The following is a 14415-nucleotide window of genomic DNA, read 5'->3' as shown; positions in this document are numbered from 1 at the left end:
CTAAAATCTGCCCTTCCCATTCTTTCCTCTCTTTAAAGGAAAAGCCTGGCAGAGGAACTTGGTGTATTAGAACAGACTGTTAAACAACTTAATCCATCTCTGCCTGCCTAGCGTGGCCTAAGGAGTCCTAATTAATCAATAAGCCTCTATTGAGTCCACTACTATGCATGAGTTCTGAGTCAGGTACTGTAAAGCCTTCAAGGATCTAGTTAGGAAAATGGAGCACATTGCCTGCAGAGAGGGTTTCCTGACAATATCAGTTAGTACATGGGAAACAGGAGGTAACATTTGTTGAGGGCCTCCTGGACACCAGCACTGTGCTAAATTCCTTTTATACACTATCATCTCATTTAATCCTACCTTGGAGGTGGGCATATACCTCAGTTGTACCCTCTCTGTTCAAACGAACAAGCAAGAAAGCAGAATATCTGACCCAAACTATGTGTTAGGATTAGGTTCAGCTGTGAATAAAAAATAATTTAGTAGCTTAAATATTTTTTATTTCTCACTTTCAAAAAAAAAAATGTTAATAGTCCAAAATTGGAATGGTGTTCCAGGATGGCAGGGACCCAGGTTTCCATTTCTAAGGTCACCTTATAGTCCAGATCAGCTGCTGAAGCTCCAGCAATTAAGTCTATGTTCCCCTGTGTTGACTCTATTCTCAGAAAGGCTCTCCCCTCACAGTTGTAAGATGGCTGCAGCATTGCCATAGCCTTACCTTCCCTTTGCTTCAAATCCAGAGGAAAAGAACAAGAGCCTCTTTTCCAAAAGTACCAGCAAAGTTATACTTGGGTCTCATTGATCCTGGTGGGCTTATGTACCCCTTGTTGTGGCCAGGGGAATGGGGTTCCCTGTTTGCCTTGGACCTGGGCACCCACCCAACCCTGGGGTAAGAGCGTGGCTGGGGCGAGCCCCAAGAGGGAAATTTCATTTAACATTTTACTAGAAGGACAAATAGAGGCTGCACGGTACAAACCACGAATGCACCTCAAGTATCTTTCACATATTTCGGTTGAAGCCTCTGAGGCTCAGAGAGGCTAAGTTACCTGCCCAGGTATCCACAACACTGGTAGAGCTGGGATTCAACTTCTGCCTGCTGGACAGCCAAGCCCTTCTTCTTCCCACTCTGCTGCCTTAACAGGTTGAAGGCCAGGAGATATCACTATGGGTTGACTTCCTAGAAGAGGTAAGTTCATGAAAGGTAAGTAAGACTTAGATGCTAGGGTAGCTGAAGTAAAAGCATCAAAGGCAAGGAGATTGCCCTTGCAGGATTCGGAGCCTGAAGGTCACCTGGGAAATGGGTATCCTGACAAAATACCACAGCACGCTCAGGGATCAGCCACTGCTACCAAGTTACACTTTGCAAATTCCTCAGATCGTTAATAAGTTTTCCATGGGAAGGAAAAAAAAAAAGGCATTTCTGAGCCGAAAGGTTTCAGGGAAACCTCTGCCCATTCCCCTTGATGAGTCACGGTAAGCATCAGAAAATAAAAGTTCTGAGAAGTCCTGAAAGAAGAAAGCTATTTCATTTGACCTAGCCAGTGTTCCCCAAAGAACTTTTGTTCATTTCCCAAGTTTGTTTGTTTGATTGTTTGTTTGTTGGTTGCCTGGTTTTTGAATACCTATTAACATCTTTAATATTTGGAGAAACCACTGTTCTTTGGAATGCACTTCAGGAAATGCTAGTTTAATCCAAAATTTTCTTTTCCAGATCAGGAAAGTGAGGTTCCAATATTATCATTTAACATTTAGGTTTTCACAGGGTGGCAGTGGAAATGATCATCTAAACAATAATCGTTCCTTGGGTTTCCAAGAATCGTATGCACTAACATGCATCTGAGATACACATAGTTCAATGACTCATCCAGGGTCATTCAGTCCAAATGGGGCTAGAAACCGTTTCTGTATCCTACACTTCTTCTCAATGGGGTTCTGCGTAGATACATTAATCAGTCAATCAAGAAATGTTTATTGAGTGTTTACTATGTTCTCAGAAGTCTTCTAGATCCTGTGGGGCACACAAAGCAACTGGAAATCAATCCAATGAGCACATATTTAATATTTACTATGTGTGAAGCCCTGTATTAAATATTGTAAGAGGTCCAAAGTTAACCCAGCATTGATCTTTTCTCAGGGATCTAAAGAAAGATGCAAGGTAGGTACTCAAATAAATACAATGGGGGGAACATTTGATCAGAGAGAGAGAGTCTGTTTTATTTTCTCAAATGAGGGAAGAGGTGTTTAAGCTGGTTGAAGCTTCAGATCCAATTGCATTAGCAACTGGGTGGATATGAGGGCTTTCCTCTCTGCAGGTGAGAAAAGTGAAGTTATAAAAGCTGTTGGGCTCCTGATTTTGCAGCTGAAGGCAGGAAAGCCTGTAGCAGGGGTTCTTAACCTGGATGCAAATTGGAATCACCTGGGGAAATTTTTTAACACACATGTCTGAGCTTCCATCCCTAACCAGCTGAATCAAAATCTTGGGGATTGGGGCTTTAGGGTTGTATTTTCTTTTTAATGCTTCCCCAGGTGGTTTTGGTATGGTTAGGGCTGAAAGCTGCTGGCCCCAAGCTATTAAAGGAGGGCAGGTGTTGGGGAAAGAAGGCCAAGGCAAGGTGGGGTGGATGGAAACAGAGGAAGAGTCAGACCAGGGGAATATGGTATCAAGGCTCCTGATGAGAAAGTAGATACAGGGAATAGAAGAGAACATCAAAGATGCTTCAAAATAAATGATAAATATCCAGAATTGCCATGTGGAGGGTGCCCTAGGGGGAAAAAAAAGGTGTGAAGGAGAAGGGTAGAGAGCCCAGCAAGAGTTGAACATGGGCCAGGTCTGCCTTCAGCCTTTCTCTACCAGTGTTTGGGGACACAGCATGCTCCAGGGAGTTAGTCTTGGTCCCCCAGCTTGTTTTTAAAGCACTTACAGATCATAAATGTGCAGGAAATTCCCCACCACTCCTCTGCCACAATTTCTAACCCAATTGAGCATTCCTGGAGACCTTGAAATAATAACTGCAAGGAGAGCTAATAGGTAGTGTTTAGCATGTACTAGGGCTGTGCTAAAATTTTGGCTATATTATCTCATCGAATCCTCATGACACTCCCACAAAACCATCCAATTGCTATTCTTCCTCTGTAAAAGAAGCTAAGAAACATGCCCAAGGCTTCACATCTTGTGAGCAGAAGGCTAAAGTGCTGTGAATTGATCAGATGAGTGTATCTTAGTTCCTTCCTTCATTTTCCTTTTAAAAATACTTATATTGTATGTACAGTCTTCATAGCCCAATTTTCGCTGGTGGAATTTTCACTGAATTTCTACTAGTGGCAGAGACAGAGCTAGGTAGGGTCCGAGATCAGTCAGAGGAAGGGCAGAGCTGATGAGATACAAACAGGGAGCCCCTGCAGACAGGGTTCTGAACAGGGCCGACAGTATGATTTCATTTAATTCTCACAACAGGCCGATGAGAAAACTGAAGTTCAGAGAGGTTGAGAATCCTGCCCAAGCCCTAGAAGTTAAAAGAGGTAGAGGTGGGATTGGAACCCAGGTTTGTCTGAATCTAAAAACCCTGTTTTTAATCTGAGGGTGAGAAACACATCCTCGTTTTTAAATCATAACCCTGTGCTGCCACCCGCTGTATCTGGGTCTAACCTAGAATTGTTGACCAGCGGTGATGTGCCCCCCAGCACAGTTTCCCAGCTCCCTACCCTCCCAGCCTCCCAGCCCATAGAGGCAAGATCCCCAGCTCTGGCTCTGGCCATAGGACAACCCCTCCTAAAAAGACCATTAAGTGGCTCTAGGCAGCAATTGGGACAAACAACCTCAGCCTCCTCAGGCCTGTGGAATATGGGGTCAGGAATAAGCACCCACGAAAATTCCAGGACAGAAGGCTGTCCTCATTCGATTTCTGCAATATCCGCATGCCGAGGGGTAACTAACTTTTTTTGTTATCTGGGGGCAGAAAGCAGGAGACGGGCACCCTCCAGCTGCTCCACCATTCCTGGGTTCAGCTGTCTGCAGGCTGACTTGGGGGGCCAGCTGGGGGAGGGTCTGGCCTGCCACCAGTTACTTCTGTCAAGCCACCTGGTGGCCGGAACAGGGTTTGACCAGAGCCCAATGAGAAGCGGAAAAATGTCCATCTCATCTCACCATTGCCCAGCCACTCCACAGGACCCCTCTGCCAGAGCAAATGGGACACATGGGCTGCTGGGGAAAGTGACTGTCCCTTGTCAGTTGCAACGTTTGCAAGACAGCTCATTGATTATACCATCTGGAAACGTCAGAGAAATAATCTCGTCTCTCACCTGCTACTCAAAGTGCAACCCCCAGGTCAGCAGCAACAAATCAGGAGGGAGCTGTTTAGAAAAACAGGTTCTCAGCCCCATTCCAGACCTACTGAATCAGAATCTGCATTTTAACAGAATCCCCAGGGGACTGTTTGTACATTGCAGTTGGAGAAATGCTGATTTAGAGCTCCCCTCTTGTTTTATAGATGAGGAAATGGTTGGAAAGAGGTCAAGAGGCTTTCCCCCAAGGCCCCATAGCTAGACACCAGCAGAACTCAGATGAATGATAACTCAGGCTCACACAGCACCCTCCCTTCTGTTCAGTCGTTCACTCTTTACAATCACTACATGAAAGCGGCAGGGCAGAAATATCATCCCCAGTTTACTTGTGAGGAAACTGAGTCACGGGGATATCAAGTTCCTTGTCTAGAGTTAGGAATTAGCAGAGCTGGACTCAAGCCAGGGTTTCTACCTCGTTTTGCCTAGTGTCGTGGGGCAGGGGTCAGCAGACTTTTTCTGTAAAAGGCCATATAGTAAATATTTTAAGCTTTAAATCTCCATCACAACTACTCAACTCTGCCATTGTAGCACACAAGCAGCCATAGGCAATAAATGAATGGGTGTGACTGGGTTCCAATAAATCTTTTTATTTATAAAAACAGGCAGTGGACCAGAGTTGGCCCCCAGTCTGTAGTTTGGCAGCCTGTGTATCGTATTGCCCAATTCATGAGAAGTCAGTGCTGTAGCAGCCTTTCTTTCCTATTGCAGAGTCGCTGAAAGGAGGAAGGGATTGAGTGGGACTTTTTGCCCCAGGGAAAGCCCGGCTCAGAATCTCATGAAGCAAAAGATGTTTCTCTAGGGGACGGGGAGGGATTCTGGCCCAAGAAGGGTTCCGAGCACAACAAGGCAGATATCACCAGGCGTGTTGCCTCTGCTTGCACAGGAAGAGCCCAGAGAGGCTCCAGTGGGGGATGCAAACCCACCTACTCTCTGCTCACCAGGCATAGGCCCTGGCTGGGGATGCATCACCTGGAGAGAAGAGTGCCTTTTGCTAATGGGTCTGCCCAGAGGGAGCCTTTTTTGCAAGCTCCCTCCAAGAAGGGGAGCCTTTTCCATTCTGAATGGAGTTGAGCCACCGCCCCCCCACCCTAACCCCATATCACACCACAGGCTGCACTCCCCCGCCCAAAACCCATTCCTGCAGCAACAGCCCACTACAGCTACTCAGCGAACACACTCGTGTTGCAGAAAGAGTGCATGAGACAAAAGAAAGAAACTCCAGTAAGCGATGCCTGATTCAGGAAACAAAACTGGGGACCATCCTCTAATGTTTGCGTTCATTAATGTTCCCGTCAATTTTAAACACTGGGGTAGAATTTCCAGACTTTGCAGATCATTTAAAAGCTTAAGAGATTATCAAACCAGTCATTTAAAATGACATTTTCACTGTGCAAATATTATTCTATTAAATAGCATGCATGGCACAGGCCACAATCAGCCTTGGCAGGGTTACAGGGCCTTCCTCCATTGCAAACCCCACTGTTTCCTCATAAAGCTGTCAAGTCCCTGCTTAATGAAACATATATAAATGCAATGATGTTAGCCATGTCACATCAAGCTAATTCATTTGGGCTTTTTCCTGCTGAGCTATCCTATTAAAGCTTTTATCAACGTATCCTCTTAGGATCACCCGCAGCAGGTCAGCCATTGGCCCAAGGAGATGAAATCCAAGAAAGTGTTTAATTTCCAAATAGGCCAAGCATTTTAGATAAATAAATAACCAACAGACCCGGTTTGAGGGTTATGTTAACATGCACAAGGCAGGCTATTGGGGTTTTATTAGGAAAGAGATACTACAAGATTAATAAACAATCCTGCTCTCTCCCCAAGTTCCTTTGACCTGCTCTAGCTGCTAACTTGAGTTCTTGGGCGGTAGGGTGGGTCAGGGCTTAGCAAAACCTTTTCCAAGCTCCATTTCCAGCTTGTTTTCAAATAGCGTGTGGTTTTTCCAGCTCTTCCCTTCTCGAGATACTCTGGGTTTGCTCACGAAGGCTGAGAAGAATGAAGAGGACTTTTGGTGTGGCTTCTCCCTTGCAATCCAATAGGATAAACAATGATTTCGATGGAAAATGTGGAAGTCTTCACAGGTCCTGGAAACCTCCAGAGTTCAAACCCTTCCAGGAAACAATGAGTGAGGACTGGCAAAATGAACCACTACAAGAGAATTCACAAAGCCAGGGGGGATTATTCACCGGCTGTGTTACAGGTCCCTGGACCACAGCCGTCTGAAAGGTCCTGTCTCCTTTTTAAGGGAAAATAGACAAAAGTTCTCAGGAAAACAAGCATTTCTAGTGACTTTCTTTTTTGCCATAAAATTACTTCCATGAACAGGCTTCCCTGAGGAAAATTCATGAGTTGGTCCAAGTGATTAGATGTCACTATTTGCAGCCACAGAGATCTGCTTACGTGCACAACGAGCTATAAGTACTGAACTCCTTGGGAATAACCTTTACAATTCCACCCATGGCTAGGCTTTGCCACTCTGAGGCCCAGGAGGAAATATTCTTGGGGAAATCTGTAAGCTGAGATGTTCCTGAGGGGACAGGGCAGGTTCTAATCTCTTCCTCCACCTTCTCCCACCAACCCAACTTCCAACCACCATCCCAGACACACAGACACACACCAATGCACTGTGCTCTCTATGATTCCAGACCCAGGCCGGCCGACATCTCGGCATCCTGACGTCTTGGCTATAGGGAAAGACCTGCTCACACCTGCTTTTCATGGAGCACATCCCCCCCTTTACAGACAGCAGTTTCCCCGAATGCATCTGTGAAATAAAGAGTCGGATCATTTGGCAGGAAAACAATATTTTTTATTTTGGGGAATGAAAACGCAATTCAAACCAAATTTGCCTAGTTCTAGAAAGCCCTGCAGTAGATACCTGAAAAATTTCAATGAACCTAGCATTTGGCAAGCTGATTCGACTACTGAAATCTTTATCCCAGGAACACTCATAACTGAGGAATGCAGCCTTAGAAATTCTGATAGAACTTTGGTTAAACACAAGCTACCACAAAGAAAGAAGCTCTGATTCCACTAAAGTCTGCAATCCTAAAATAGTATATTTTCCAGTCAGCATGGAAGCTTCTAAGAAAGAGAGAGCCATACTTTTTATAAAAATTCTGATTTAAAAAAAAACAAACCAACAGCCACCTAGCCTCCCTCTGCACACCATTCACTAAAGCCAATACCACATGGTGTGTGCAGCTGTGGGCCCTGGAGACAAATGCATTTGTTACAGAACTTCCAGGCCCAGCAAGGAGAGAGGAAAATTTGTTGCTGAGGAAAACCTAACTGCACACTGCCAACACCAATAGCTGGGCCTCCACAACAGACTTGTTGCTCGTGCCAGAAACCACCCTTCTTTCCCCCTTTTAATTCTGCAACCCCCCCCCAATTTATTAAGACTGGGGGAAGATTATCTTGATTGGAATTAGACAACCACCTGCAGCTAGTTCTTTAGCTGTTATTAGTGTTCTGTTTAAGCCCTTTCACAACAAGCTCATTGAAAAAGACAGTGGACTTTTGAAGTTGCCCAATACTATCTCTGGTGATATTCCCAAGTTAACAACCTCCATACCAGCCAATTGTGCCAGCTGGAGAAGGTGCTAATCTCCTCCCCAGGGTCCTGGTTGAGAATTAAAGGGTCTGGGATAAATTACAGAAGCAATCTCTGCCAAGAACCCTCTTCTCCTTGATCTTGCCCCGTGCTTCCTTAAGGTACTTTTATTTTTGACACAATGTTCAGGTGCTTTTCCACCATCTCTTTCCTAAATTCTTCCTTTATGTCTCTCTTAAGCTTCACACTCACTTAGAGCTGGCCTTGTAGCTGTACAAAATTCCAGTTTGGAGAAATTCCTTTAAACATTGCTTACTTGAAATGATTTCTATCCAGTTATCTAATATTTCTTTCCATTAGAGAACCCAAAGAATTCCCCTTCATTTTAAAACCCCACCATTCTAACCTCCAACATTCAATACGCTTGTACCAATGAGCCTTTTTATTTGTTCATCCCTTTACAGCTTACAAAGAGGCTTCATAGACAAATTCCTCATAGACAACTTCCTCATCGACTTTCACACAGTACTATCACCATGATTTGGGAACAAGCCCTTCAAGTGCTCATTTATCCATCCAACTAACAGGGAGCCAACTTTGGTTCCATTTTCCTGAATCATTAGCTGTAGGAACTCAACCAAGTCTGAGCCAGTCTCCACGATGAAGGACAAACTTATCTCCAGCGGCCCAAGGCAGAGATCACAAGCAAAATTTCTAAGACTCAAAAGAGCCCCCTAATTCCTCATAATGCTTAGGACAAAACTCAGTGGGTAACCACAGAGAATACTCTTTGATCTCTCCAACTTCTCCTCCTGCCACAGCTGACGCCCTTCCACCAATATCCAAGTTGTGCTGCTTTTGATGGTGGGAAAAAGGAGGCAGAGGGATTAGTTGGTTTTGTTTTCATTGTTTTTTGTTTCATTTTTTTCCAATCAGTGGCCCATCTCCTCCACTGTTCACACTTTCCTTTCTGCAGGTGAAAGTAGAGCTTAATATTAGAAGAATTGAAAAAATGGAAGAGTTCAAAGAAAAGACTCCTAAAACAGGAAGTAAATCCATGGGATTCAAATCCTGGCCTCACCACTTAAGAGCTGGGTTACCTTGAACAAATTACTTAACTTCTCTGAGCCTTAATTTCCTTGTCTATAAAATGGAGATGATAATAATGCCCACTTCATAGGGTCTTTGTGAGGCTCAAAGGAGAGAACACACTTTCTAGCAACTAATAAGCACTAGGTAGTATTTAATACCATTTCCCCTATCTGAATCACTAGAAAGATAAAAACAAAAATAAATGAGCAATGTATTCTCCTTAGCACAATGGCACCCACCAAGCCTGAGGGCTGCTGACAGCTGTCCTACAGCACTCCTCAGTTATGTAAGGTCCTTGCGCTCTCTTACAGAATATCCAGTTATTAGAAAATCTACAGAAAGTGAACTCTACCTTCTGCAAAATAGTGGTAATATACTGGTAAATTTAGAAGAACTAGAAAGCAAATCTGGACTCACCTTGCTCTAGACTTAAAGAGAATCACACATTTACTGCCTGTCACCTAAGTGCCTCTTTGATCCTTACTACAACCAATGGAGGGGGTGTCACCGTCACTGTTTTACAAATGACCCAGTCAGGCCTCAGCCTAGAAGCAACTTGTGCAAGATTCAGTTGCCTGGAAATAGCAGAGGAGGGATTTGAACCTAAATCTAACCGACCCCAAAATATGTCCCCTACCACCACACTTCCGCCACATATAAAAAAAACAAAAAGAGGAAACTTAGCCAATGAAAATGGCTGCTCTTTTATCTGCTGCTGAGAGAATTCGTATATCAGATGACCCCAGAGACAGACCTTTCCATATCATTTTTATGCAAACTCACAGTTCCCTGGGCTCCCACTTCATGCCCCAAAATCATTAAATTAAAAGTCAGAACACCTCTCAGGAATAGGAAGGGAAGAAATCCAGCCCAAGCCATCTTCACGGCAAGTTCCATGAAGTAGACAGATGTACCTCAATCTGCTGAACCTGCACCTAGTGGTGTTTCAGAAGCTTCTGGAACACAAAAGGGCCCCTGACCCTCAAAAACCAGAACAGTAGTAGTAGTGAAGACAAAGGCTGAGAAAGAGCTAGCATAGGATTTTTGTTATTGTTGTTGTAATTTTGTTTTCATTTGGGGGTTTTTGTTGTCTTTGTTATTAACCCTGCAAATTGAAGGTGAGTGAGCCTGCTTGCTATGCCTCTGAAAATGCTGGAAAACTTCCACCAAATTAATGTGTAGATGCCCAAGGGTCTCCAGGGAAGGCTTCTGGAAACTTACTGCAGCTCCTCCAGAGCCAGAACTCTGCAGGAAAGTAAGCAATACCATCTATCCATCCATCCTCACTGCAGGGCTCTGTCTTGCCTAACTCTGGCTACTCACTAGCGATCCAGGAACAAAAGCCAGGACAAGCCAGTGGGTGGGTGGATCTGTAGCTACTCCCAAAGGGAGCAGATGCTGGAAGCTGCTCACTCAGTCCCTCTGCAGCTCAGGGTAGCAGGGAGGGCTCAGCCCCCAGAACCCAGCAACTCTGGCCAGTTTGGACATGTGCAACTTTACTCCACACCGCTCTGTTTCTTCATCTGTAAATAGGGTAGCAATACCTACCACGGGGGCTGTAGTGACAATTAGAGGAGAGACACGCACAGGGCCCTCAATGCCACGGTGATCTCATTTACCGAGAGCCAGGTGACAACACTAAGTGTATCATCTCATGGAAACCCCATGGCAGCTCAGTGAGTTAGATTCCGTTATTATCCCCATTTTTACAGATAAGGAAATTGAGGGAAAGCAGCTACATATCTGGCTCAAGATCACACAGACAGGAGGTGTCAAAGAGGGAAAAGAACCCAGGCCGTCCTGCTCTAGAGTCTGTGTTCTTGATAACTCTGCTACAAATGTGGTTTCCTTTCTGCCACGCTTTCTTTATACCACTCTCACCATAGACATTCATCCAGCCCGCTAATGTGGGACACAAAGATGAAAAGGGCATGGTTTTCTTCCCTAGCAGGGGGAGGAGTGCAGAAGGCAGGCAGTTTTGATGAAATGTGCTGCGTGCTGTACAGCAATGAGTGGAGCTACAGGTCCATCCCAGGGCTCTAGCACCTGCCTCACAGAACGTTCCTTATAATGTTCGGGTGCCCACAGAACATCCAGCTCTACTGTACCTGCATCCCTTCACTTCATCCTCACCACAGTCCCACAAGGAGGGCGCTGTCATTAGGCTCATTTTACCAATGAGATAACTGAGGCCCAGAGAGGTTGTACATTCGCTGGAGTTAGTCAGTAACTGGTAGAACCAGGAGGCCCTATGAGGTAGACTGACCCTACTAACCACGACATCAAACTGCCGCCCACCTGTACTCTACAACTGTCCTTTCCACACACCTTCCTGTCTTCTGATCCCTAAATGATCACTGGAGGTGTAAAGAGGGAGTGCTGCTATTTGGCTTGGACAGATAAGGCCATGAGTCAAGCCTAAGCTCAGAGAGTGGGTTTGCCATGGCTAATACTGCCCCCTGGTCTTGTGGCCCCACCTCACATTGGTGCCTCCCTGACAACAGTGCCCCATGGCGAGAAGGTCACCCCATGGGCAGGCAGTATATAGAGATGGCCACTGGGCCGAGGGGGAGCCACTGCAGACACACTCCCTGGAGGAGCACATCCAGGCCCCTTGAAGCCAGAGGCACAGAGCTTCTCAGGAACAGGCAGTCTGGGGGTGACCTCTGGCCTGGAGAACGGGCAGTCATTAATTAGCAAAGGGCCAGAGAGGAGAGCAGTGGCCGGTTTCGGGGCCTGTGGTGTAGGCTTCATTCTCCTGTCTGGATCTGCTGAATGTCAGAGACGAGCAAGAATCTTCCAAGGGACCCTCAAGGATCGTGACATCTCACTGAGGAGACTATGAACCTCCCACCAATAGCCAAAGATAATTAAGTGCCAAAATGAGGGTCGTACCCCAACCCCGCGCTTGTCAGAGGTTCTGAGACAGGAGGAAGCCCTTCGGTGATGCCTGGGGAAGGAGTCCTGAGGCAGTGTGGCGATTGTGCCATCCCATAAGCCTCCATGCAGTTCGGAATTGTTAACAGACGCCTCTCTGAACTCCCTCGACAGGCCTCCTTGTCTTCTTAGCAAGGCGACTGGTGTTTCTGCTACAAATCTCCTTGCAATGCCTCCTTCCGTATCTTCTGTCCCAGATCATGCCTCAGACGCTGCCTGCTCAGGGAGGAAGGCAGGCTGGCCCCGTGAACCCAGACAGTCCCACCAGCCTAGATTCCACGCACCCTGGAAGCCAGTGTCAGGCCCCCACTCCATGTGCGTTTGTAGGCCAGGCTCCCCCGGCAATCAGAAAGCCCAGACCTGGCCACACAAGGGCTGGCACTGTTTTCCTCCTGTTTTAAATTAACATAAGCAGCTCTCAAGACACACCTTGTATTAAACTGAAAAAGAATATTGAGTTGAGTCTACCTTAGAGCCAATAAAATAACCGACTCCCTCTTCCAAACGCAGCTCTTTCTTCGTGCAATTTTATATTTTGATGGACAATGCTTCTGAAGGGGGACAGATAAAAGAGATGCTACCTCTTCCCTATTAGGGGCTGAGAGTAAATAACTGCAAGAGGAAACGCACGTAATTGGCTCCCCTCTCGGAGCACAGCGACCTCATTAAGAGCACTGCTGGTCTGAATTCTGCGACTGGAATGTGAGCTTGATTTGTGGCTGGAAGAACTTAGCTCAGCTCCTAACAACAGCCCAGCCCTCGTGGCAACTCTCCTTTGTTCAGCTGGTCAAGATGCTGGATACAGAGCCCTTGGGTCTTGCTGCAAGTTCCATCTGCTACAGTTTGCAGGGTGAACATAAAGAGAGGATGCCCCCAAAGGGCTGAAGGTCACAGTAGTGGAGACAAGATGTATAGAGTGTTTTCAGCAGCTCCATTGGTACCAATGGGGGAAAGAATACACATGTCCCAGTGGCAAATTGTAGTTGTTTTTCCTTCTGAAAGGATGCACAAGATAGCAAGCCAACACTGGACATGGTGCCAGGATCAGTCACAGCGAATAATTCCTGCTTCTTTCATGACATTTTCTTAGACTTCAACTGTTCATAGACCTAAATTTTACTTTTGTTCTCAAGACACTCCAACCCTGGAAATGCAATTTGGTGGAGAATCATATTTTAATGAATTTATCAAAAAGCTCCCAGGGCATCCATGTATTTCTGCATCATTTTTGTCACTAGACCAGGGGACCAGCATGTGGGCTATTGCTGAATTGATTAGCAACCTGAAATTCAGACAGGCTGAACAGAATGAAAAATGTGAGCTGTAAAATAAAGCCGTGTGTTTCATTGCATGTCCCCGGGTTGAACTTTGAGAAAGGGTAGCCCCTGAGTCCTGCATACCCAACCATCTCCTTTCTCGGACACATTGAGGACACCCGACTCTGAGACTGGCATCTGGGGACAGGGACTTAATGGGAAGAAATCTGGATTTGAAGTCACAAGACCAGTGACCATGACCTTGGGCATTATCACGTTATGCCTTCGGGCACTAATTTGACCAACTTAAGAGCAACTAAAAATGGTAGGATCAGTCAGAGTTGTTCCAAGTTATAGCTCACTAATTTGTCCACTTTCCTAGTTTCTATGTGGAAGATTATGTGACGCTCTTAGAAAAAATGGGGATCAGGCAAACCATGTCCTTTTCTATCAAAGGCCAGTATAGTCTAAAACACATGCAAAGAAAAGTCTGCCAGCAGCGGGCACTAGGCTTCTTTCCTCCCATGAGGAATCTAGCCATGGAGCTGTGGAGGGAAGGATTTCACTTTCCCTAAATGCCTGTTTAGCCCCATGTCTTCTTTTTAGTCCCACAGAAGCCCTATGAGGTGAGCCGCATTGTCACCCATCCTTATTTTACAAATGAGGAAACTGAGGCTGGGCGGTGCGAAGTAATGGCTAAGTCGCTCACCTAGAGGCCATAGGGTCTACGGTCTATCTGATCCCAAGGTCAGTGTTGCCTCAGACTGTGACCCCTAGCAAAATACCAATCAATCACCCACTAAAGGGCTTTGAACATGAAAAATGCAAAGAAAATACCAGGGACCATGACCAGAGGGTTATTTTGCAATAGCTTCTGTTTCAGCAGTAGTGGCTGAATCAGCTTCAGAGCTTCCCTTTTGGCAATGCTCTCTCTATTTAACATTAAATATTGCTGATAATAGATGCTGACCAAACCACACAAGAAACCAGATGTGGCTTCAGTAGCAGCTCTGCGTTTACCAAGTGCACAAAAACTGACTGATGAGCGTTGCCCAGTAGCGCCTCCACCTTATGGTGAGCTTGGTTGGGTGGAATGAGGCTACCTGACCTGGATTCCAGTCTCTGCCCCACCATTACCTGCCTGACCCAGCACTGGACCAGTAAACTGAGAACTTCTTGAGGGACCCTGTCTTAATCATCAGTGTATCTGTAGGGTTCAGCAGGGTA

This window comes from Choloepus didactylus, chromosome 9 (assembly GCF_015220235.1).
Source record: "Choloepus didactylus isolate mChoDid1 chromosome 9, mChoDid1.pri, whole genome shotgun sequence".
Classification (NCBI taxonomy): domain Eukaryota; kingdom Metazoa; phylum Chordata; class Mammalia; order Pilosa; family Megalonychidae; genus Choloepus; species Choloepus didactylus.
This window is presented reverse-complemented; position numbering follows the sequence as displayed.